At 42.5% G+C, this 24,064-nt stretch overlaps 1 long non-coding RNA gene across 10 annotated transcripts in view; it reads right to left on the bottom strand.

Annotated features, from left to right (window-relative positions):
• Nucleotides 1–24,064, bottom strand: part of LOC120395764 — a 169,498-nt gene that overhangs the window by 114,576 nt on the left and 30,858 nt on the right. For 5 of the 10 annotated variants that reach the window (XR_005592771.1, XR_005592773.1, XR_005592774.1 and 2 more), the window contains exon 2: nt 18,421–18,583. This is a non-coding gene — a long non-coding RNA (uncharacterized LOC120395764). Of the gene's footprint in view, nt 1–12,415; nt 12,470–16,377; nt 16,593–17,132; nt 17,222–17,976; nt 18,023–18,420; nt 18,584–24,064 lie in introns of those variants that run through there. The other 5 variants (XR_005592777.1, XR_005592772.1, XR_005592779.1 and 2 more) reach the window with 5 other exon arrangements.

The raw sequence follows: 24,064 nt of genomic DNA, 5'->3' as shown, positions 1-24,064 counted from the left end.
CACATCAAGATGAGCAATGCTGGTGGAGTGAAGGGGATGAGGCAATGAGAAATGAGATAGGCTTGAGCAAATTGATGTAGGGCATTTAAAGAAGATGAGAAGTTTGAACTTGATTTGAAGAGTGGGATGACAGATTAGTGTACAAGATCATTTTGGCTACTGCATTTTAGACAAACGGGGGTCAGGAAGTAAAAGGAGAACACGGTAATCAAAGTTTTAGATAACCAAAGTATGAACAAGACTTTTAGCAATTTAGACATAAGGGGAAGGTTCATGTTTTGAAATGTTACAGAAAAAGAAGTTACAGGACTTGGCAATATACTGGATGTGTGAACAAAAGGAGAGGGAGGATACAAAAATGACCCCATCATTGCGAACCTGAGCATGCGAATGTGGTGACATTTTCAAAAACAGAGAAGGAAGGAAAGAGGATATGGTTGGGCAAGGTGGTTGTGAATCAGAAGTTCAGTATTTACCACGATAAGCTTGAGTTTGTGCCAAGCCATCCCATATGATACGCTAAAGAGGAAGCCAGGAACCATATGTGGGGATGATCCGAGGAAATTAGAAAACCCCTATGGTCCTCCTTCCTCACATAAACCCTCCCCCTCAACAGTGCCTCACACCACTCCAACCTGGTACTGTTTGTTACAAAGTGGGATATATCACTATAAATTGGGACCTCAATTTGTATTCTGGGCTGAACATGTCTAAGTTTGCCTGCCTAAAGCAAAGTTATTTCATATCATTCCAGATAAGCACCTTTCCTGGCAGGCGCAGGGCAGCTAACACACACACACAAACACACACACAGGATGATTTGGTTAGGGTTGGTCCTCCTTTGAACAGGGGGTTGGACTAGATCAGGAATCGGCAACCTTCGGCACGCGGCTCGCCAGGGTAAGCACCCTGGCAGGCCGGGCCAGTTTGTGTACCTGCCGCATCTGCAGATTCGGCCGATCGCAGCTCCCACTGGCTGCGGTTCGCCGCTCCAGGCCAATGGGGGTGGAAGAAAGCGGTGGCCAGCACATCCCTCAGTCTGCGCCGCTCCCCACAGCCCTCATTGGCCTGGAGCGGCGAACCGCGTCCAGTGGGAGCCGCGATCGGCCGAACCTGCAGACGCAGCAGGTACACAAACCCGCCCAGTCTGCCAGGTTGCTTACCCTGGTGAGCCGCATGCCAGAAGTTTCCCACCCTGGTGAGCCGCATGCCAGAAGTTGCCCATACCTGGACTAGATGACCTCCTGAGGTCTCTTCCAACCCTAATCTTCAATGATTCTATGACTCCGTTCAGCCTAAACACTGAAACTTCGGACCCAAACAACAGGTGAAGTCAGACTAGGGGAGGGTGCATCACAGAATTGTTTCTTTTCAAAGATCTGTAACGCTTTTAAGAGTAAAGTGACCTTACTTAAAAACATTCCTTCACTAAGCCTGTATTTTCCTGCTTCCCTCTGACATTGTCTCCAAAGCAGTTCAACTGGAAGCCATAGTATACACCAGGGATTGGCAACCTTTGGCACGCGGCTCACCAGGATAAGCACCCTGGCAGGCCGGGCAGGTTTGTTTACCTGCCGCATCTGCAGGTTTGGCCGATTGTGGCTCCCACTGGCCACAGTTCGCCGCTCCAGGCCAATGGGTGCTGTGGGAAGTGGCGTGGGCCAAGGGATGTGCTGGCCGCTGATTCTTACTGCCCCCATTGGCATTGAGTGGTGAACCGCGGCCCGTGAGAGCCACAATCGGCCGAACCTGCGGACGCGGCAAGTAAACAAACCAGCCTGGCCTGCCAGGGTGCTTACGATGGCAAACTGTGTGCCAAAGGTTGCCGATCCCTGGACTTCTAGTTCGTTTCCCCCTCCCCTCACATCTTTGGCCTATGTAGAACCTGCGATCCCTGCTGTTTTCTGGGAGCCCACTAGCTACAACCACTAATCTCCTAATCCAGAATGGTCTTCAGGATGCAAACAGGCATGATACATAGCATCTGGCATGAACATACTACAGCAGTGAGTGGCAAACAGCTACTTTCTTACTACTACTGCCAAACAATTGACAGATTTTCCCCTTAAGCCCTCGCAAGTGATCGTTTTGGAAACAATAAAAGTCAACAGAAGAAGACAGCACACACTAGGGGTTTTTTCCTATACAATTTTTTCTTGAGATCAGAAAAATGCTGTAATTGTCTGAAATTGTTGGTGTGCTAAATATGGCAAGCAGCTGTCAAAACTGCTTGTCAGGTTTTCTGTTGTGAATTTTACTTACATCAAAACACCATATATGTATTCACTTCAAGCTCCACCTTAGAAGTTCTAGTAATTATAGAATTATAGGACCGTAAGGGACCTTGAGAAGTCAGAGTCTAGTGCCCTGTGCTCATGGAAGGACTAAGTATTATCTCAACCATCCCTGACAGGTGTTTGTCTAACCTGCACTTAAAAATTTCCAGTGATGGAAATTCCACAAACTCCCTTGGCAAATTATTGCTGTGCTTAACTACACTGACAGTTAGGAAGTTTTTTCTAACATCCAGTCTAAACTGCCCTTCCTGGAATTTTTAAGCCCATTACTTCTTGTCCTCCCCTCATAGGTTAGGAGAACAATTTTTCCTCCTTCCTTCTTGTAACAACCTTTTATGTACTTGAAAACAGTTATGTCCCCCCTCAGTCTCTTCAGTTCCAGACTAAACAAACCCATTTTTTTTTCCAATCTTCCTTCTTAAATCACATTTTCTAGATCTTTAATAATTTTTGTTGCTCTTCTCTGGACTTTCCAATTTGTCCACATCTTTCCTGAAATGGACAATACTCCAGCTGAGGTCTAATTAGTGTGGAGTAGAGTGGAAGAATTACTTTTCATGTCTTGTTTACAACACTGTTAATACATCCCAGAATGATGTTTTATTATTTGCAGCAGTGTTACACTGTTGATTCATATTTAGCTTGAAGCAGCAAAGAATCCTGTGGCACCTTATAGACTAACAGACGTTTTGCAGCATGAGCTTTCGTGGGTGAATACCCACTTCTTCGGATGCAAGTGATCCACTATGACCCCCAGATCCCTTTCTGAAGTATTCTTTCCTAGGCAATCATTCCCTATTTTGTATGTGTGCAACTGATTGCCTCTTTCGTAAATGGAGACTTTGCATTTGTCCTTATTGAATTTAATCTTATTTACTTCAGACCATTTCTCCACTTTGTCCAGATCATTTTGAATTTTAATCCTATCCTCCAAAGCACTTGCAAGCCCTCCCAGCTTGCTATCATCCACAAACTTTCTAAGTGTACTCTCTACGCCATTATCTACATCATAGACGAAGATATTGAATGGAACTGGATGTAAAACTGATCCCTGTGGAACCCTACTGGATATGAACCTTCCAGCTTGACTGAACAACTGATAACTACTCTCTGGGAATAGTTTTCCAATCAGTTATGCACCAACCTTGTAATAGCTCCATCTAGGTTGTATTTCCTTCATTTTTGAGGATGTCATGTGACATAATATCAAAAGGTTTACTCAAGTCAAGATATACCAGGTCTACCACTTCCCTCCGTCCACAAGGATTGCTACCCTGTCAAAGAAAGCTATTAGGTTGGTTTGAAAAGACTTGTTCTTGATAAATTGATGCCAACTGTTACTTATCTCCTTATCTTCTAGGTGTTTGCAAATGGATTGCTTAATTATTTGCTCCATTATCTTTCTGGGTACTGAAATTAACCTGACTGGTCTGCATCTGACGTAGTGGATATTCACCCACGAAAGCTTATGCTCCAATACGTCTGTTAGTCTATAAGGTGTCACAGGACTCTGTCGCTTTTTACTGACTGGTCTGTAATTCCCCAGATTGTCTTTATTTTCCTTTTTATGAATTGGCATTTTCCAGTCCTCTGGAATCTCTCCCATGTTCCATGACTTTTCAAATATAATCGCTAATGGCTCAGAACTCCTCAGTCTGCTCCTTGAGTATGCTAGGATATATTTCATCAGGCCCTGGTGACTTGAAGACATCTAACTTGTCTAAGTAATTTTTAACTTATTCTTTCCCTATTTTTATCATCTAACCAGATGTCTTGTTGTCAAAGAAAGTGAGAACTTTGCCACTTTCCTACAAACACCTGACTTTAAAACATATAGGTTGCTTCTTAAGTCTCCAGGGTAGGAACTTCTTATAGGAACCATTCCCAGAATTATTTTCTAAGGATAAATAAGCCAGTGTGTTTTACAGGTATCTAGATATAATGCTGCTGTACAACATGCATCTAGGTCCCCTGTTGATTATTTTCTTAAGTACATAAAAATTAAACTCCTCAAGTATGCAACTGGCTATTGAATCTAAATAATAAAACTCCTCTTTCTATAAGAAAGTAAAATGTCCTGAAATGACTTACTCAAAGAAATTACTCAAGGCTGTGGAATCATAATTACTGGTAGTGAAATATGTGAATGTAAAATTAATCCAATTTAAATTCCTGCACAGAGTGCTCTGAACCCCCCAAAAGACTATACCATTTAGTTATTTAAAGAATACAGTGAAGCCTGGAAAAACGTACAAGGCATAACGGCCAACTACCTCCTAGCATGTATAAGTTTAAAGTTGGTCAGGGATACAATCAATTTAAAAAGGAATAGATAGGAAAATACAGTTCTGCTTACATAATAGGTCTAAAAGGTTTCATATTTCTTTTTTTATCCACTTAATGAACAACATTTTATACTTAGCCATTCTTTCAGGGGAACAGTTGAAGATAGAGAAGCCTTAAAGTGTTTGTTTTGGTGTATTTTTAACTTGCCCATATTATATTCCAGACCTTCCAAGAGCAACAGATCAAGTTGTTGGACTTTCAGTTTGGTTACAAACATAGTATGGAACTTAGAATAGGTTCCATAGTCTTTTACACCAGTAATCCGTTTCCCCCGCCCCCCCATCACAGTCTGTGGCAAAATGCTTGTTTCCAAATATAACAAATAAGTCTATTCAGGCTAAATTAAAAGGCATTTTACACATTTTGATGTCCGTGTTTTTGCAATGCATTTGCCTGTAGCTGTAACTATTTTATGTTTCTGTAACAAATGATTGGTGACCAGAGCTCAAAAGGTATGCCTTCATCATGCAAATTAAAGACAATCAATTCTAGCTTCCCTTTTTTTTTAAATTAAAGTCTTGAATAAGAACGTAAAAGGTACTCCTGGAGAAAAGTAGATAAACAAGTACTATTAAACACATGCTGTTTAACAGCTATTCCCTAACATGCTTATTTATTTATATATATTTTTTTGCTATTACAATGTTGTTAGAGCATTAAAAATATTCCAATTATATATTTTCCACAAATATTACTACAATGTGAATACCTTTTCAAACTATATAGATGTTAGAAAATTCTATGAACATTTTTTTGCAAATATTTCCTTCCTTTATGTTATATATCAGTAGAGGAGAAAAAAAAGAGTAAGACACTAAAAATAGATTATAAAATATCATAGCACTTATGAGAAATGTCACATCAAGTGAGGGACATTGCTCCATTTAGTTAAAATAAATAAATTAAGCTATTCAGCAAAGATACGAAGCAGGCAAAAATCCCAAAGTAAATCTTCAAACCTTTGCTAACTTCCATTCCAATCCCAGACTTGGACCACAAACGAGAGAGTTTAAAGATCAGTTAGCTTGTAACATGCTAAGGCTGTGATAAACTGAGGCTCGGGAGTGGCTCTTCAATGCGTCTCCTGTGGCTCTTTGCAACACATAATATTAAAACACTGATTTAATTATTAACCAATAAAAGTTATTAACCAGTCAGGATGCTGGTAAAGTAAAGTAATAAAAGCCATGGAAAACATGTCATCTTTGTCTGAGGCTAAATACCCATCTGTGCAGCAAGTGAAAATGTGAAGTTTTCAGAATTTTACATTTGACAGCTTTGAGGGTCAATGAAATGAGCCCAAAGTTATGAAATTTGGTTTGATGACAAGTGTCTGAACTTTTGGATAAATATCCAAATGCCATTCCAAGATTTGAGATTGAATCTCTGTAGCATTGGGTGCTTAAGATGAGGTATTGAGTACTCTAAACTCAGCCAGAATTTCACACATGTGGACCTGTACACGCATGTGTACAGGGGCCTGCATGCATGGAGTTCATTGTCGGGCAGCAGCAAAAGGAGAAACAAACATTAAGATTTTTGTTTGTGTTAAGTTTGCATTCATTTCTAAAATGAAACATCTATCTCTGCCTTTAATCAATATTTAAGATTTGCAGTTCTTAAGTAATTGTGATCAGTATTTTACTGTCAGGTTGGATCATTTGCTAAGAAAAAGCAACACACACAACTAGGGTTTATAGGCTTTAAAGTGAACTAAAAATCCTGTAAATTTCATCAGTATGCTGCATTCTATTAAACCTGCAACCATCAACTTGAAAATTAAATTATGATAGCATAGTCAACCCTCTAAGATTGTCCTAGAGTTTCCAGGAATTAAAGATTAATCTCCTGGACACTGCTGCAAGACATCTGTGAGAAAAATCATTGAGGAATTCTCAAAGAGAGTGTTGATTGGTGAATCAGATTTATCTTAGCAGTTTCTTGTTAGTTTCATACATTCCTGGATAATTTTAGTCCATCTGGTTTGGGAAATGTCAAGACAATACTTGCTTGCCCTTCTCAACCATGTTATGACATATTGGTGCTGCAACTTGTCATGTAGCTACCATAAAGTCAGTGCTGTCTCACAGTGACCAAACAACTGTCTCTTGAACAATAACAGCATTTTCCACTTTCAAAAGTGGCAGATCCATTTTTCAAAATGGATGATTTTTACAGTGGCTCTTCAAAACATTGTGACTGTGCCGGTATTGTTAAAAGGAAAAAAAGTACTATTGTATTTATGACAACTGGTGTAAGGACTTCGAGTATAAAAACTGTCTTTGCAAAGTTGATGAATTTACATCTCAATGTGTTTTCTATCTTCAAGCATTTTCCATTAAGTATGAAGGGAGATGAGCCAGTGCTATTCATGTGGAATGTACAAAACACAAATCCTGAGAAAAAACAAAAACTGAGACCTCCAATTACAGCTTTTTTTAAAAAACCCACCACCATGAAAACAAAGACAACCCAGGAAAATCTAGTGACAGCAATAGAATTAAGAGAAATTCATCCTGGCATGCATGATTCATAATTTGTGACTATAGTTAAGATTGTTGTCAAATTACTTCCAAGGTTTTTACCAGAATTAGAAATTTAAAAAAAGGCACATTGTGGATGTACAAAGGCAACTAACGTTGCAGAGAATGTTTTGGCTCTGGAATTGCAGGAACTTTTAGTTAATGATCTTAAGTTAGCACTTTTTCCCTCAGTTGCAATCGATAGCTCAAATAAGGGACATAAGTTTTACCCTGTCACTGTTCATTATTTTTCGAAGACAGAAGGGACTAAAAATGGCTTATTTGATTTTTACCACGGTAATGATCAGACAATTTCAAATGTTAAAGAAAACAGCTCAGTACAAGCTGTGTGTCATCCTATATAGCTGATAACTCCTCTGTGAAATTTGGGAAACAGGTCAATTTACCAGAAGGTGAAACAACTGAATGGCAGAATGATTCAGTGCCATTGCAATTCATAACTGTATTAAAATGCCATGAAAGCTTTGAGTTTTGATGTTTAATGTCTTATTCTGAAAGTGTGTTAGTTCTCTTCTTCTACTAAAAAGACACTCTTAGTTCATGTTTTCGCTTTGTAAAAACTGAGTATAAGGAACTTCTGTGCCATGTGCCAACAAGATGGCTTCCCCTTCTGGCCCTCAGAGAGGGTGTACGGGCTTTGGAGACCTGAGTGGCTGAACTGGAGGAGCTGAGGGAGACACAGGTATGTAGATGAGACTTTCCAGGACACAGTAGAATGGTTCCACCCCCGGTATGATAGCCTCTGTGCTGTTGAGGAGGATGGGAGTCCCAGGGAAGGAGAGCATCTAAACTGGAACAGAGGGAAACAATCCTATAGTCGGGACCCTCCTTCCAGAGGATGTTGTAGTATCCTCTCACACTGAGGATACCTCTCCGGGGGAAGGAATTCCAGCTATTAGAAATAGACAGGTATTAGTAATGGGTGATTCAATCATTAGAAACAGATAGCTGGGTTTGCAATGAGCGGGAGAACCTCATGGTGACTTGCCTGCCTGGTGTGAAGGTTGCAGATCTCTCAAGACATCTAGATAGATGTATGTGTAGTGCTGGGGAGGAGCTGGTGGTCATGGTACATGTAGGTACCTATGGCATAGGGAGGGATAGGAGAGAGGTTCTGGAGGACAAATTTAGGCTGCTAGGTAAGAGATTGAAGTCCAGGACCTCCATGGGATGATTTAGTTGGGTTTGGTCCTGCTTTGAGCAGGGGGTTGGACTAGATGACCTCCTGAGGTCCCTTCCAACCCTGATCTTCTATGATTCTATGATTCATAGTAGCATTCTTGGAGATGCTCCCAGTTCCATGTGCAGAGCCAGTTAGACAGGCAGAACTGCAGGGTCTCAATGAGTGGATGAGATGATGGTGTAGGGAGGAGGGGTTTTGATTTATTAGGAACTGGGGAAACTTTGGGGAAAGGGGGAGCCTATACATGAAGGATGGTCTCCACCTAAACCAAAATTCAACCAGATTGCGGACACTTAGTTTAAAAACTGCTCTATGACCTTTTTAATGTTAAGGGCTGGGGAAAAGCCAACAGGTGTGGAGAAGCACATGGTTCGGACATCCCTTATGGGAGAATCTATAAATAGAGAATCTCTATGTCCTAGTGAGGACAAGAGGATGGAAAATGATCAAATATAGGTAAATCAGAAACAGTCTAAATAAAAAAAAGTCCCATTCAGTTACATTGTGTAATGGCAGACAGCTAAAGAGAACACTGCTGAGAAAAGCCACTTCAGCAGCAAACAGCAGCAACATTTGTAACAACTCAGTGGAATCAACAAAAATAAATTTGTTATTTTTAACTATAGTTTAGCATAAGTATAGTATAGTATGTGTGAGAGAGAGAGTGAGAGAATGAATGGTTGTAAAATGTAATTTTCTTATGTAAAGTTAAGTTACGGCTGTTAGCGATCTATTGCAGACTGATGACCTGTAATAGAGCACATCACTTGGAATAATTTAAGCTATACACTATTGTAGTTTAGATCCTCTAACTTGTAATAAGGGATTTGTCTCCAATTTTTATTTCTAGATTATACTGTAGTAAGGATTATTAGTTACATCAATAAAAGATACTTTGACACTGGCAGTTCTCTTTCCAAAACAATCACTTTATCGGAAGGTTATATCCGTGTTCTACAAGTGTTACCTTAGTTACCTTAGAGACCCATACCCCAGGAAGAGCACATTAAGGGGGTGATAGGCAGGTAAATCTAAGAGTGCCCCAAAGCCTAAATTTCAGGGTAACATTAGGGATAGAGAACTACATACCGTATTGTGACCTAAATTCTGACTGAGGCCACTAGACACTACCATAATAAAGTATACTTCCTGGACCATTGTCTTGTTCTAATATAATTGAAGAAAAATATATTGTTGGGATCAACAACTGTGTTGCTAAATAAATAGCTATTGCAAATGCACTTCTAGTAACAAAGTCAACTGGCAGCAAATCCACACTAGACTTTAAAAGCAGAAAATATTGTAAACCTTTTTTGGAAAGTATAAATTCATCCCAGCTATTACTGCAGCTGTTTTAATCTCTTGTATCTATATACTTACAGATACTTTTCAGCTGGCTTTCTAACTAAGGAGCCAAGCAGATTTTTTTCGCTAGACAGTCATTCCCAAGTTTTGCACACAATGTGGATTAATAGGAGTTGCACTGCAGGCTCTCTTCATTGAACACACCTTATCCTTCATATTCCCACTCACTGAATTAATTTCAATTTACTCATTTAATCACTCGTCTATTTCTTATCTTCATAAGTGCAGGTACCAAGACAATAGAATAATTTGACATAGTTAGTGGAACTTCCAGGTTGGTAGATTTCTTATTCCAAAGCCAGTTTACAGATAAAAAATAAAATGCTTTTGTCATATGTATCTTTGTGCTGCCTCTCATACTACCACTAGTAATCGTAACAGTCTTCCTCCCTCTTGTATCCCAGCCAGCCACCCTGTTTTTAATCAACACCTTCCTTTAAAAAGATAAATTACCGGTAATTCCTTTGTGAGGTGGGCTGCTATTGGTCAATCCTGACACTTCCAAGAAATGACAATATTGGCTGACAAATACCACAACATAAGAGGCCACAGTGAGAAGAAGAAAGGCTCTTCCAAACCTGCTCTCACTGCCACAAACAAGAGTAGTGTTCTCCTCCCTTCATGATGGTTTTCTCCCCATCATCAGCAGTTTTTTTTTAAACACTATTTTAAAACTATTCTCCGTCTAATTTAGAATAAGATTGTGCCCATCCATGGATAGATCAGCCAGGAGTGAGAGGGAAGATGGAACAAGAACCATTCCCAATTCCAGTCTGCAGAATTGCTAGGTACAATATCACTCTTAGTCCCCTGTGCACAAGAACTAAGTGAGGTTTCACAAAAGAACTGGGTTTTAAGAAGCAATTTAAAGATGGGGAAGGAGGGTGTTTGGCAGAGACGATGCAGGATGAAAGGAGCTGAGAAGAGAGATAAAGAAGAGGATGTTTGGGATTAAGAGAGCATATGGTAAATTAAAAGCCAAGTTTTAGATGGGGCCTTCTTTGGAACATGGCTCTTTTTTATCTGGGAACACCCAAACTTTTTAAAGTGCCATTCCCCTGCTGTCCACTAGACTGACCAGATAAATAGTGACCTACAAATACAATTCTTAGACTCCCTTTCTGGAAGTCAAGCACTTTACTTCTGTGATATTTCTCTTACCAGTCAAGGCCAGGGTCAGATATGTTAATGGTCAAATGAATGAGATATCAAACTACTCTGTTTAGTAACAGCCAAAATGGAAGGTTAGGAAGAGAATGCAAACAAATTTTCTCCTGAAACCTATGACATTGTTTTATATATGATAAAACTATGCTTAAAAACAGACAAGAAATAAATTTAGCCTACTTTTCAGAAAATTCAAATTCACATGCGTCTGATGAAGTGGGTATTCACACACTAAAGCTTATGCTCCAATATGTCTGTTAGGCCTGGTCTACACTAGAAGGTTATGTCGAATTTAGCAGCGTTAAATCGAATTAACCCTGCACCCGTCCACACAACAAAGCTATTTAGTCGACATACAGGTCTCTTTAGTTCGATTTCTGTACTCCTCCCCGACGAGGGGAGTAGCGCTAAATTCGACATGGCCATGTCGAATTAGGGTAGGTGTGGATGGAATTCGATGCTAATAGCTCCGGGAGCTATCCCACAGTGCACCACTCTGACGCTCTGGACAGCAGTCAGAGCTCGGATGCTCTGACCAGCCACATAGGAAAAGCCCCGTGAAAATTTGAATTCCTTTTCCTGTCTGGCCAGTTTGAATCTCATTTCCTGTTTGGACATCGTGGCGAGCTCAGCAGCACTGGCAACGATGCAGAGCTCTCCAGCAGAGGTGTCCATGCAATCTCAGAATAGAAAGAGGGCCCCAGCATGGACTGACCGGGAAGTCTTGGATCTGATCACTGTGTGGGGCGATGAGGCTGTGCTTTCGGAGCTGCGCTCCAAAAAACGGAATGCGAAGATCTACGAGAAGATCTCCAAAGCCATGACAGAGAGAGGATACAGCCGGGATGCAATGCAGTGCCGCGTGAAAATCAAGGACCTGAGACAAGGCTACCAGAAGACCAAAGCGACAAACGGATGCTCCGGATCCCAGCCCCAGACATGCCGTTTCTACGAGGCACTGCATTCCATTCTAGGTGCGGCCGCCACCACTACCCCACCACTGACCGTGACTCTGAGGATGGGATAGTGTCGACGGCCAGTTCCTCGGAGATGTTCGTGGACGGGGAAGATGAGGAAGGAGATGAGGAGGACGAGGCAGTCGACAGCGCTTACAACGCTGATTTCCCCGACAGCCAGGATCTCTTCATCACCCTCACAGAGATCCCCTACCAACCCTCCCCAGCCGTTAACCCAGACCCTGAATCAAGGGAAGGATCAGTCGGTAAGTGCTTTAAACATGTAAACATTTATTTTTAACAGAACAGGAATATTAACTATGTGAAAAGAAGGTCAATATGTACGGGGATAGAACAGAAATCCTCATGGGAGATCTCCACGAAGCTCTCCTGGAGGTAATTGAAAAGCCTCTGCATGAGGTTCCTGGGGAAAGCGGCTTTATTGCGTCCTCTGTGGTAGCACACTTTTCCGTGCCAGGCTATCAGGTACTCAGGTATCATTGCCTCAACGAGCATGGCGGCATAGGGCCCTAGTTTTTGCTGGCTTTCACACAGCATGCGGTCTTTATCTGTGTCACTGATCCTCATCAGGGTGATCTCGCTCATGGTGACCTGCTTTGAATTAGGGGAATGTTAGTATTGGGACTGCTTGCCTGTTCCTTTACATAACTGTAACCGGCGGTTTACAGCCACGCAGTGGAGGCGGGACAGGGGCAGCATACAGGGATCTTTCCCAGGGACAGCCACGAGGGGGTGGCACAGGGGCAGAGTTCATGCTTTCCGGATTGCCGGCAGCAGGAACTGGCCAATGCTAGGAGCATTGCTTTGACCGTGAAAGTAGGGCACTGCTATAAATTAAGTTTTAAGCAGCCAAAAGTCTACGGCTTACCATGTCTGCCTGCTACACAAATTCTGCTGTCCTATCCCGCTTGTCTGATCTCCATTGCAAGACCCCAGGCACTGAATGCAAAGGCCGAAAAGTCGACCTTGTCCTGAGTGCGGATGAGATAGGTGCTGTGCATGGTCTTGTTCGCAGAGACAGACTAGACTATGTTCATTGTTCGCAAAATTGTATCTTTGTAAGGAATTCACTCCAATTTTCCCATCACACAGCTGCGACTGTCTCCCGCCCTACCCCGGCATCCCCCTCACAGAGGCTGGCGCAGATTAGGCGGTGAAAGAAAAGGACACAGGATGAGATGTTCTCAGAACTTATGGGCTGCTCCCGAGCCGAGGAGGCCCAGCAGACCCAGTGGAGGGAGAACATGTTGCAGTACCAGCGCTCACACAGCGAACGGGAGGACAGGTGGCAGCAGGAAGACCAGCAGGTGACTCAAACGCTGCTTGGACTAATGAAGGAGCAAACGGACACGCTCCGGCACCTTGTGGATGTTCTGCAGGACCGGAGGCAGGAGGACAGAGCCCCACTGCAGTCTCTCTCTAACCGCCCTCCCCCGCCACAAAGTCCCATACCCTCCTCACCCAAAGTACCAAGAAGGAGGGGCGGCAGGGGCCGTGAAAACTGTCACTCCACCCCTGCAGAGTGCTCAAGTACAAGAAGGCTCTCATTCTCAAAATTTTGAGAAGTCCTTTCCTTCCCGCCTCACCCAAGCCCCCGTCCCAGTTTCATCCCCTAACTGTCTAGTTGATAATAAAAAATACTTTTCTGTTAATTACTGTTTCTGTCATGTTCTTTTAGAGGAGACTGTTTGAAGTTGGGGGGGAAGAGGGTTGGTAATTGGACAGGACAGTCACCTTTACCAGGGTACAGACACGGGGGCAGGTTCAACAGCAGGTCACACACACAGTGCAGTCACTAGGCACCCTGGCCAGTCTGGGAGGTGGTTTTCATGTTCTGTGGGGGTGGGGGAGGCTATGTGACTTTGAGGCGGGGGAGGGCGGTTAGAGATCTTATGCAGCGGTCCTTATCCTGGATCACAGAGCCACGCAGCAGGGGATCTGTAACCGTCCTCCCCCGCCGCAAAGTCACATAGCCACCACACACAGAGTCCCAAAAAGGAGGGGTGGCAGGCTCCATGGAAACAACCAGTCCACCACTGTGGACCGCTCTAGGAGCGGGAGCCTGTCATTCCTCAAGTTTAGAAACGGTCTTTACATCACTACACACCCTACCCACCACAGTCTGCATCCCAGTTTCAACCTTTACCGCGAAATCAGTAATAAAGAAAAGGGTGTTAATTAACAAAGTTCCATGTATTTTATATTTAAGCGTGCGTTGGAAGGGGGGAAAATGGGGTATGTAACTGCAGAGGATAGTCAACATTAGCTGGGTAAAGAAACGGGGGCAGGTTCAGCTTCTCTGTAAACAAACTTAATAGTCACAGGTTACCCTGCTCACTGAGGAACCTAGCTTTCAAAGCCTCCTGGATGCACAGCGCTTCCCGCTGGGCTCTTCTAATCGCACGGCTGTCTGGCTGGGCGTAATCAGCAGCCAGGCTATTTGCCTCAACCTCCCATCCCGCCATAAAGGTCTCCCCCTTGCTCTCACAGAGATTGTGGAGCACACAGCAAGCTGCAATAACAATGGGGATATTGGTTTCGCTGAGATCTGAGCGAGTCAGTAAGCTTCTCCATCTCCCCTTGAGACGTCCAAAAGCACACTCCACCACCATTCTGCACTTGCTCAGCCGGTAGTTGAAGAGTTCTTTGTCACTGTCCATGGCGCCTGTATAGGGCTTCATGAGCCAGGGCATTAGCGGGTAGGCTGGGTCCCCGAGGATCACTATAGGCATCTCCACATCCCCAACAGTTATTTTGTGGTCCGGGAAGAAAATACCTTCCTGCAGGCGTCTAAACAGACCAGAGTTCCTGAAAACACGCGTGTCATGAACCTTGCCCGGCCATCCGACGTTGATGTTGGTAAAACGTCCCCTATGGTCCACCAGTGCTTGCAGCACCATTGAAAAGTAGCCCTTTCGGTTAATATACTGGCTGGCCTGGTGGTCCGGTCCCAGGATAGGGATGTGAGTTCCATTTATAGCCCTACTGCAGTTTGGGAATCCCATCGCGGCGAAGCCATCTATGACAACCTGAACGTTTCCCAGGGTCACTACCTTTGAGAGCAGTAGCTCGACGATTGCGTTGGCTACTTGCATCAGAGCAACCCCCACGGTAGATTTGCCCATGCCAAAGTGGTTCACTACTGACCGGTAGCTGTCTGGCGTTGCAAGTTTCCAGACAGCTATGGCCACTCGCTTCTGCACACTCAGGGCTGCTCGCATCCGGGTGTCCTTGCGCTTCAGGGCAGGGGACAGCAACTCACACAGTTCAAGGAAAGTTCCCTTACGCATCCTAAAGTTTCGCAGCCACTGTGATTCATCCCAGACCTGCAGCACTATGCGGTCCCACCAGTCCATGCTTGTTTCCCGGGCCCAGAATCGCTGTTCCACAGCATGAACATGACCCATTGCCACCATGGTGTCCACGGCGTGGGGTCCCGTGCTTTGTGAGAGGTCTGTGCCACTCTGTGACTTCATGTCCTCACCGTGCTGCCGTAGCCTCCTCGCCTGATTTCTCAGCATCTGACTGTGAAAAAGGTGGACGATAAGGTGCGAGGAGTTGACAACGGCCATAACTGCAGCGATGATCGCAGCGGGCTCTATGCTCGCAGTGCTGTGGCGTCCACGCTGTCACTCACCAGAAAAGTGCGCGAACTGATTGCCCGCCGGCGCTTTCAGGGAGGGAGGGCAGGAGTGACGGTTGAATGACGACAGTTACCCAAAACCACCCTTGACACAATTTTTTCCCCCAGCAGGCCTTGGGGACTCGAACCAGAATTCCAATGGGCAGCGGGGACTGCGGGAACTGTGGGATAGCTGCCCACAGTGCACCGCTTCCAATGTCGACGCTTGCTCCGTTAGCGTGGACTCACAAAGTCCAATTACTGTCCTTAGTGTGGATACACACGTTCGACTTTGTAATATCGGTTCCACAAATTCGATTTAAGTAGAATCGAACTACTCTGGTAGTGTAGACATACCCCTAGTCTACAAGGTGCCACAGGACTATCACTTTTTACAGATCCAGACTAACATGGCTACTACCCCTCTGGTACTTCAGAAAATTAGTGATTCCACTGAGAAACTTATGAGAGTTTTAACAGATGCTATTGTCTACTTTACAGGGGTGATATAAAGATTAGTTCATGTTTCAAATTGCTGTGCAAAGTAGATTGAAATAAATATATTGGTGATAAGTATTATTGTTTATTGTTATCTGTTCAAGTCTCCAGTTGAGGAGGAAATTCACTGTGAGGCTTGAAACAGTCCTGTGGGAACTCTAGGGTTACTGCAGAATAGAACAAGCAAATGAAGTGTCAAGGCTTTATGCCACTGTTTAATTTTATTAATTTTAAAAAAGTGTAGTATCCTTGAAATAAACACACCAACCTACTATTCTTAAGATTTGTATGAGATAGCAAAGAAGTTAGAACAATTGTAGGGCCTAAACATATGGCGTTTGATTCATGGATTAATTATTTAATCTTTGGAAAAGCAGGCAAGGGTTTGTCAAAAAAACATTACATACAGTATTGTGTATACACCATGAGCACTGATATGAAGATAGATGTTTTCATTTCTGAATTGAGTATATTTTTTTGCCTTTCATCTCTTCATGGGCACTCTAAAGTCCATCATTCACTTGTCAGTCTCTGACATTTAATGAAGTTTTTTTGCATCTAACATCAAGTGGAAAATAAAGTCACCTTCAATTTCTGGGGATATGAGTTAACAAGGAGTTAGTTTTATCTTGGAAGAAATACACACACAAAGACACACATGTAGTCATATACAGAAGGCATTGACTGACCCTTAGAAAGGAACCATCAGGAGAAAAATGCTTACTCCCTCGCTCCCCCACCCCAGTAGTCTGTGAAATGAGGATATTCCTTCTTCTATTCTCATATTTTGTTTGCCTTGTCTATTTAGATTGTAAGCTTTTCAGGGAAGGGACTGTTTCTTACTATGTGTTTGTCAGCAGCTTACACAATATTGCTTGTTTTGGCTGCTCTGGCCAAAGGGAGCTGCTGGAAGCGGTGCGGGCCAAGGGACTTACTGGCCTCCACTTCCAGTGGCTCCATTTGGCCTGGAGCAGTGATCCGCAGCCAGTGGGAGCCAAGATCGGCTGGACCTGCAGATGGGGCAGGTAAACACACCGGCCCAGCCCGCCTGGGGCTTTCCCTGCACAAGCGGCGACCTCTGTGTGAGAAACCCTGGTTAAGACCATGCTCAAATCTTACTGTGCATGCTTGCAGTTCAGTGTGACTGAAGCACATGTTTAAGTGCTTTCCCAAAAATGATGTTTTCCTCAACTGGAGCATAAAGATCTTCTCCTCTAACAAATCTAGAATGTTAGAATAGCAGCTTATTAGATCAGGATACAGTACTGTGAAGATGGATGAGTAACAGGCTGTCTAAGAAACATCCCTACTACATCAAAAAGAAGAAAAATACATCAAATATAGTATGCAGTTGTCCCTCCACAATGTAATACTTTAAACATCCCTACTACATCAAAAAGAAGAAAAATACATCAAATATAGTAGAGGAAATTAAAAGTGTATTGTTCTTGCAGTTGTCCCTCCACAATGTAATACTTTGAATGAGAGTGTCATCTTTGAATGACTCAACTGATGTCATGAAGTATCTTTTCAGAGTAAGTAGCATATAAAATACATTAAAATAGTATTTATCTTCTAAATATTTGATTTCCAACTAATTTTTAGAGGCTGGGATGTTAAAAGGTGCCCAGTGGAGTTAGGTGACCAAATCCCATTGAAATTCAATGGGCGTTGGGTACCTAGCTTCCTTAAAAATACTTAGAAAAATTATATTTCAAAAGTCTATTAGAAGATTTAAAATACAGACAAATTATAACATCAGGTGGCCAACACCACCTTGGGGTTTTACAGTAACCACTTTACAATTTTCTTTTCCACTAGTATTGAATGTTTTGAAAGATTTAGCATGATCACAAAACTACCACATACCTATGGTTCAATAGTAGCATGTCATTACCTTATCCCATTATTTATGAGTAGCCACTGGCTATAGTCAATTAAATATAATAGTAATGGACCAATGGCCAAATCCACTTACCACAATGTGTTTGTACATTGTTTTCTCCCATGTTTCCAGGGAAGATCTGAAAGATTTATCTGTTCAGCTGAAAATATTTATTATGTTAAACCAGTAATTCATTATGGCGAGACATTCTACCACTATTTAGTTGGATTAAAACATCATTGGACAGGTATCATGATTTGCAGAACACCAGATGTGTGCCAACAGACACCAGTCGCATTAAGATGATGCAGATTACAATAAAGTTCATTGCAATACCTGTAACATGTAGATATAATTCCTATCTTTAGATTTTCAGTCTTATTTTGTACATGTTCTAATTCATGATGCTCAACTACTTTGCTGAGATAAGTTTACCACAATCATCTCCAAAGTAGACCAATAGTATTCCTTTGAGACTAATACACTAATTCACTCTTAAAGAACTTAAATAAGTGGCAGTAGAATCATGGGACTTACAGTCAATAAATTGCAGGATTCTCTTCACTTCCCCACTTCCTGATCCTCCACAACCATCCTCATCATCACAGTCTCCACTGACTTGTTCATCCATACTTCCACCACTGCCCGTTTGTAGTAGACCCCACTTCTCATGTTTAGGAAAGGATTTGCCCTGCAATCGCTGCAAGCACAAAATAAAATACACCAATTATCAACAGAGATGAGATAGATTCAAAAGGTTAAGAAATTTAGTTTGGATGAGCACCCAAAAGTTCACATGCTTCTCTAATATCCAAACCTCCGGTCTGGAAATCAGGTTACTGGACTGACAAGGTCAGGTAATCTTGTTATATTTACTGAACATTTCTGGATTCCAGCCAGCCTACTTCAGGTTATTTGGGGCCTGCATTTCTAATACCACCATAAGCAAATGCAGAGGTGCCCAAAAGATGTACCGGTAAATTCACATCTCTCTCTCATTGGTTGTTCTCTACAAAGTATGGCTCAGTCCTAATAAAAAAAAGTTCTTTATTCAGTGTTAAGATCTTTGTACTTCTAAAAAGCTAGCCTTATTTCACTAATGAGATTATAAGTAAACAATTTTAGGGACATTTTATGTTTATTTTGTTCTGTTGCATATTTTATATAAAGCTGTAATTTAAAGGGGAAAGGAAATGCAGTTAATTATTGGAGATTTTATGATTATATACACTTAACGAATACCACAATTGGACAGTAATGACAATACCTTGCCACTATGTGAAAGTCATAAAGGATCTTGATTTAATTTGCAAAACAAGCAACAGAACATTGTGTCTTATCCTCTTTGGTGTATCCTTTTGGTAAGTAATGTACCCAGATAATTTTTATCCAAACATTTAAAAAGAGCTGGCAGTGAAGGTCTCTAGACCATTAATGTTGATTTTTAATAAGTCTTGGAACACTGGGGAAATATCAGAGGACTGGAAGAAACTAATGTTGTGCCAATATTTAAAAAGGGAAAAGGGGAATTTCTAGGCCTGTCATTGACATCAATGACAGGCAGAATAATGGAGCAGCTGATATAGCGCTCGATTAATAAAGAATTAATAGAGGGTAATATAATGAATATCAATAACTAACTTGTCAAACCAACGACACCTTTTTTATTGTGATTACAAATTTGGTTGATAATGTAATACAAATAAATTGTAATACATTCAGATTTATGAAAGGCATTTGACTTGGTACCACACAGCATTTTGATTAAGAAACTAGACTGATACATCCTCAATGTGGCACACTGAAGTAGATTAAAAAATATCCAGTGGGTCTGAAACTGTAATTATAAATGGGGAATCATCAAACGGATATGTTTCTAAGGAGGTCCCACAGGGACTGGTTTTTGTTCCCGTTCTATTTAATTTTTTTAATCAGTGTCCTGGAAGAAAACAATTTCTGATCAAATTTGCACAGGACACAAAGATTGAAGGAGTGGTAAATGATGAAGCAGGCAGACCACTGCTACAGAGTGAGATCTAGATCATTTAGTAAATTGGACATAAGCAAAAAATATGAATTTCACTATGGTTATAAGGTCATACAACTAGGAATGGGAGACTATGCCAGGATGCAGTGACTTTGAAAAAGACTTAGGGTCACGGCGAATAATCATCTGAACATGATCTGCCAGTGAGAGGGCTAATGCAATCCTTGGATAGATAGCCTTGGGAATCTCAAGTATGAATAGCGAGGTAATATAAACTCTGTATTTGGCATTGGTGTAATCACCAGTGCCACTGGTTGATAAATTGGAGATGGAGATGGTTCAGAGAAAAGCCACAAGAAGGATTAGAAAACATGCTTTATAGTGACAAACTCAAGGACCTCAATCTATTTAGCTTAACAAAAAGAAGGCTAGGGGGTGACATCACAATCTAAGAGCCAGAAGGAGTAAGAATGTACTAGCTACTGGGTTAGAGAGTCACCTGGGAGACCCACTTTCAAATTGCAACTCCAACAAATATGGAACAGCTTCAGCTGAAGAGAGAATCATCCCAGAATACATTATAACCCAAGGGTTAGGACACTGCACTGCACTGGAGGAAACGTGAGTGCTAGTCCCTTCTCCAAATCAGGCAGAGTGAGGATTTGAAACTGGGGCTCCCACATCCCAGGTGAGTGTTCTACTCTCATTATCTTCTGTGGCTTAGGTGGGCACTGTTAATGTCTATCAGATCAGGCCCTGTAGGCAAGACTGGCAGAAGAATGCCTTTTTGAGAATCCTGCCAGGGCTTAGTGTAGGCCTGGGACATTACTCACTCCCATATTAAATTAGCCTTGACCAGCCGTGGGTGAAACTCGGGGAGTTCACCACTAAAATTGAAAAAAAGAATGTCCTGTTGCTAATAAAGAACAGATTTACTTGGCATATGTATTGTGTGTGCTAATAAATGGAGTTTAAAGCACAGCTGTGTAAGGCTCTTTCACTGGAAAAAGGTCCCACAGACTCATAGAGCCCTGAGGGAAAGGGCAGGTACCTAAATTAACGAGGTTTCTTCCTGAGCCCTCTGGGTAAATGTAGGTGCCTTACTCCCAAAGCCCTCAGGGGAAAAAATAGTGAGGGTGCCTAAATTGACAGGGTCACACCTAAGCACTTGGTAGGGCATAGGCAGAGTTCCCTGAATTATGCAATTAACATTAGGTGCGGAGCAGCTCAGCAACGTCAGGTTTTAGGCAACTTTGTTCTGCAAATTTTATTTGTCAAATAAATGCAGAGACTCCAGCCTGGGTAGCACAGGCCACTGGCTACACAGAGGTGGGAGATCATGGTGAAGCTTCCTTACCCAGGACATGGATTCAGCAGTGAGGCTATACCCAACCCTGACAGCACAAGGATGGGGCCTGCCCCAGAAACACCCCAGGGCCCTGACCCTCTATGCCAGGTGCGGGCAGGCAGGCTCAGCAAGGCAGGATCCAAGGGTGAAAGGGCTTAATGTGGGGGACCCAAGTGTGGGTTGAGAGGGTTCTGTGTGGGGCAATCTGGGTGTGGGTGGCTGAGTGGGGGATCTGGATAAACAGGGGCTTGTTGGGGGGTTCTGAGTGCAACGGTAATGCAGAGGGTCCAGGTGAAAGTAGTTGGGTCTCAATGAGGGGTCTGGGTGTGGGGAAGTGAGAGGGGGATCTAGGTGCAGCTGGTTGGGGCTTGGTGTGTGTGTGGGGGGGTCCGGGTGGCTTGTTGGAGTGGTCCAGGTGCAGGGCGATGGGGTTTGTCGGGTTCTGGGTGCATGTGTTTGGGGGGGGGATGCTCAGTGGGAGGGTCTGGATATGATGGGGTCTGGATGCACATGGGCTGGGCAGATGGGAGAGCAGCTCCCCCTACAATGATCTCCCCCTGAAGCTGAGGAATGATGGGTGCAAGAAGAGCAGAGAGAGGCAGTTTGCAGAGCTTCCTACAGGCAGGGGAGAAACTGGGTTGGGTCTGACCCAACCCTGGATGTCAGGCAAGGGAAGAGGAAGTCTTGTCCTCCTTAGCCCAGCCAGGACTAGCAGCTGAGCCTGATGCAGATAGGAGGAACCAGCCCTGTCTTGCCCAGTCCTGCCTCCTGCCCCACAGTGAGATTTACCTCTCTGCCAGCTGCCTGGAGCACCCAAAACATGCTGCTGTGGAGGGTTGTATGACCACTTTTGTGGCATCCCTTTTCTTCCCCATCAGAAAGTCATTTTTCTGTGGGGAAGCAAATAAATCAATGGGGGACAGTAATTCTGCACATGCAGAGTTGTGCAGCTTCTGACAATCATGTGTCTGCTCAATGCCAAACCCCTCAGATTTCAAGTATCCCCTCAGTTGTAGACTGGAATCCTTTATATCTCCTAGGTGTTACGGAGCTCATTATTATACCAAGGTGAAGTTACAGCTGCATGTCACCAATGTAATATTTCCATCAGAGGTACTATTGAAGGGGGAGTAGGATACAAAAGGCTCTGTCCTCTGTACAACAGCCAGCATCCTCTTTTCAGTCTTAATATACCTTTTGATCTCTTAGAGATATTTGGCTAAATAATATCAGTTCCTGTTGGCCCAAACCACTTTCATATCTTATCACTTTCAATAAGCAGTTCCCCTTCCAAGACTACCTCTCTATATAGCTTTAATAGCCATGCTTTGGCAAGATAGTTGACTTTACTGAAAGTGAAAGCTTCAAGAACCAGTTTCCCAGCTTAATAAAAATACAGAAGTGATATTTTCCCTAATTTCCACCTAGCAGCACTTCTACTCTATGGGAAATATGTTTTGATAAGGCAAATCCAAATTGATACATGTGTGGTATGATACTTGGTGCAAGTGAGATAAAAACTGCATATCCAGTTACAAGATTTAATTGGGGAGAAGAGAAAAGGAAGAACTAGATTGAATATGGCTACATCTACACTGCACACTTTTCAGCAGGGTGTACTTTTCATATTAGCTTTTTAGACAAGGGACTGTCTTGTTACAGGTTTGTATAGCATCTAGGACAGTGGGATCTTAACTGTTTTATTTTACAGTGGCCTGTAGCTAAGTCACAAATGTTTGAAGATCTTCATAGTGTTCTTTCAAACATTTGCTGGATGACAATATACACTGTGCATACATCCTGCTAAGAATTTATCCAGCTAACAGTTCGCAAAATGACACTACACTAAGTAAAAGTGAGCACAGCAATGATGAACAAAACTTGAAAATTAAAATACCTAGATATCTATAAAAAGTTTTGGACAAAACATTTCTAAATAGTACCCTTATAGAAAACTGATTAACAAACCAATGAAAAAACCTAGTAAATGAGAAATATTTATGCAAATTTAGCTCTGAATTCTAGGCGAAATCCATGAGAAGTTTTGCCTGAATAAGAACTTCAGGCATTAGCACCTTATCTGCTTCTGTAGTTCCTTTGTATTATTCCTTTGCCATCATTGATCTTTGCAGCAGTTCCTAATTTAAAAGCAGATTTCATTAACATTTCACCTAACTGATATTCCAGTAGCCACCTCCCTCCAGTTTGACAAATGATTTCTCCTTTACGGACCTTTGGACACTTTTCAGTCCATGTCACAGTGTTTAATTCTAAATCAATTTGAATTAATTTTGCAAATAAGATTATACAGCAAAATGTATCAACTAAAAGCATAATCCAAAAATAAGCATACCTCAGGCTGATAAGAAGATAGGCAGCAAACTTGCAGAAGAGTATATGCAGAAGAGATCAATATGAACCTCAATTTGGATATTTCTTTTAAATAATCATGACAAGAGATTAACTTCGTTTATTTTGTTTGTTTTCAGTTAAAGTGATTATTCACATAATCTAGTTATGGCTAAACTGCTTTGACCTTTTTGATATTCAGTACATTTTTATTCTGTACATTTTTATTGATTATTGTTTTGGTGTCTTTGCTTGTTTATTACTTCACTGATCTGCTGGTGAAGGGACATATTATGCCAATCAAAAGGAGGACTTCAGCACTTTACAGTTTACTTCTCCCTTTATACAAGGGAGTACATTACATATTCTATTAGAGGGTGACCAGACAGCAAATGTGAACAACTGGGACAGGCAGGGCCGCCCAGAGGATTCCGGGGGCCTGGGGTCTTCGGCGGCGGGGGGGCCCCCGCTTTGGCGGTAATTCGGTGGGGGGGGGC

This window comes from Mauremys reevesii, linkage group 1 (genome assembly GCF_016161935.1).
Source record: "Mauremys reevesii isolate NIE-2019 linkage group 1, ASM1616193v1, whole genome shotgun sequence".
NCBI lineage: Eukaryota > Metazoa > Chordata > Testudines > Geoemydidae > Mauremys > Mauremys reevesii.
This window is presented reverse-complemented; position numbering and strand designations above follow the sequence as displayed.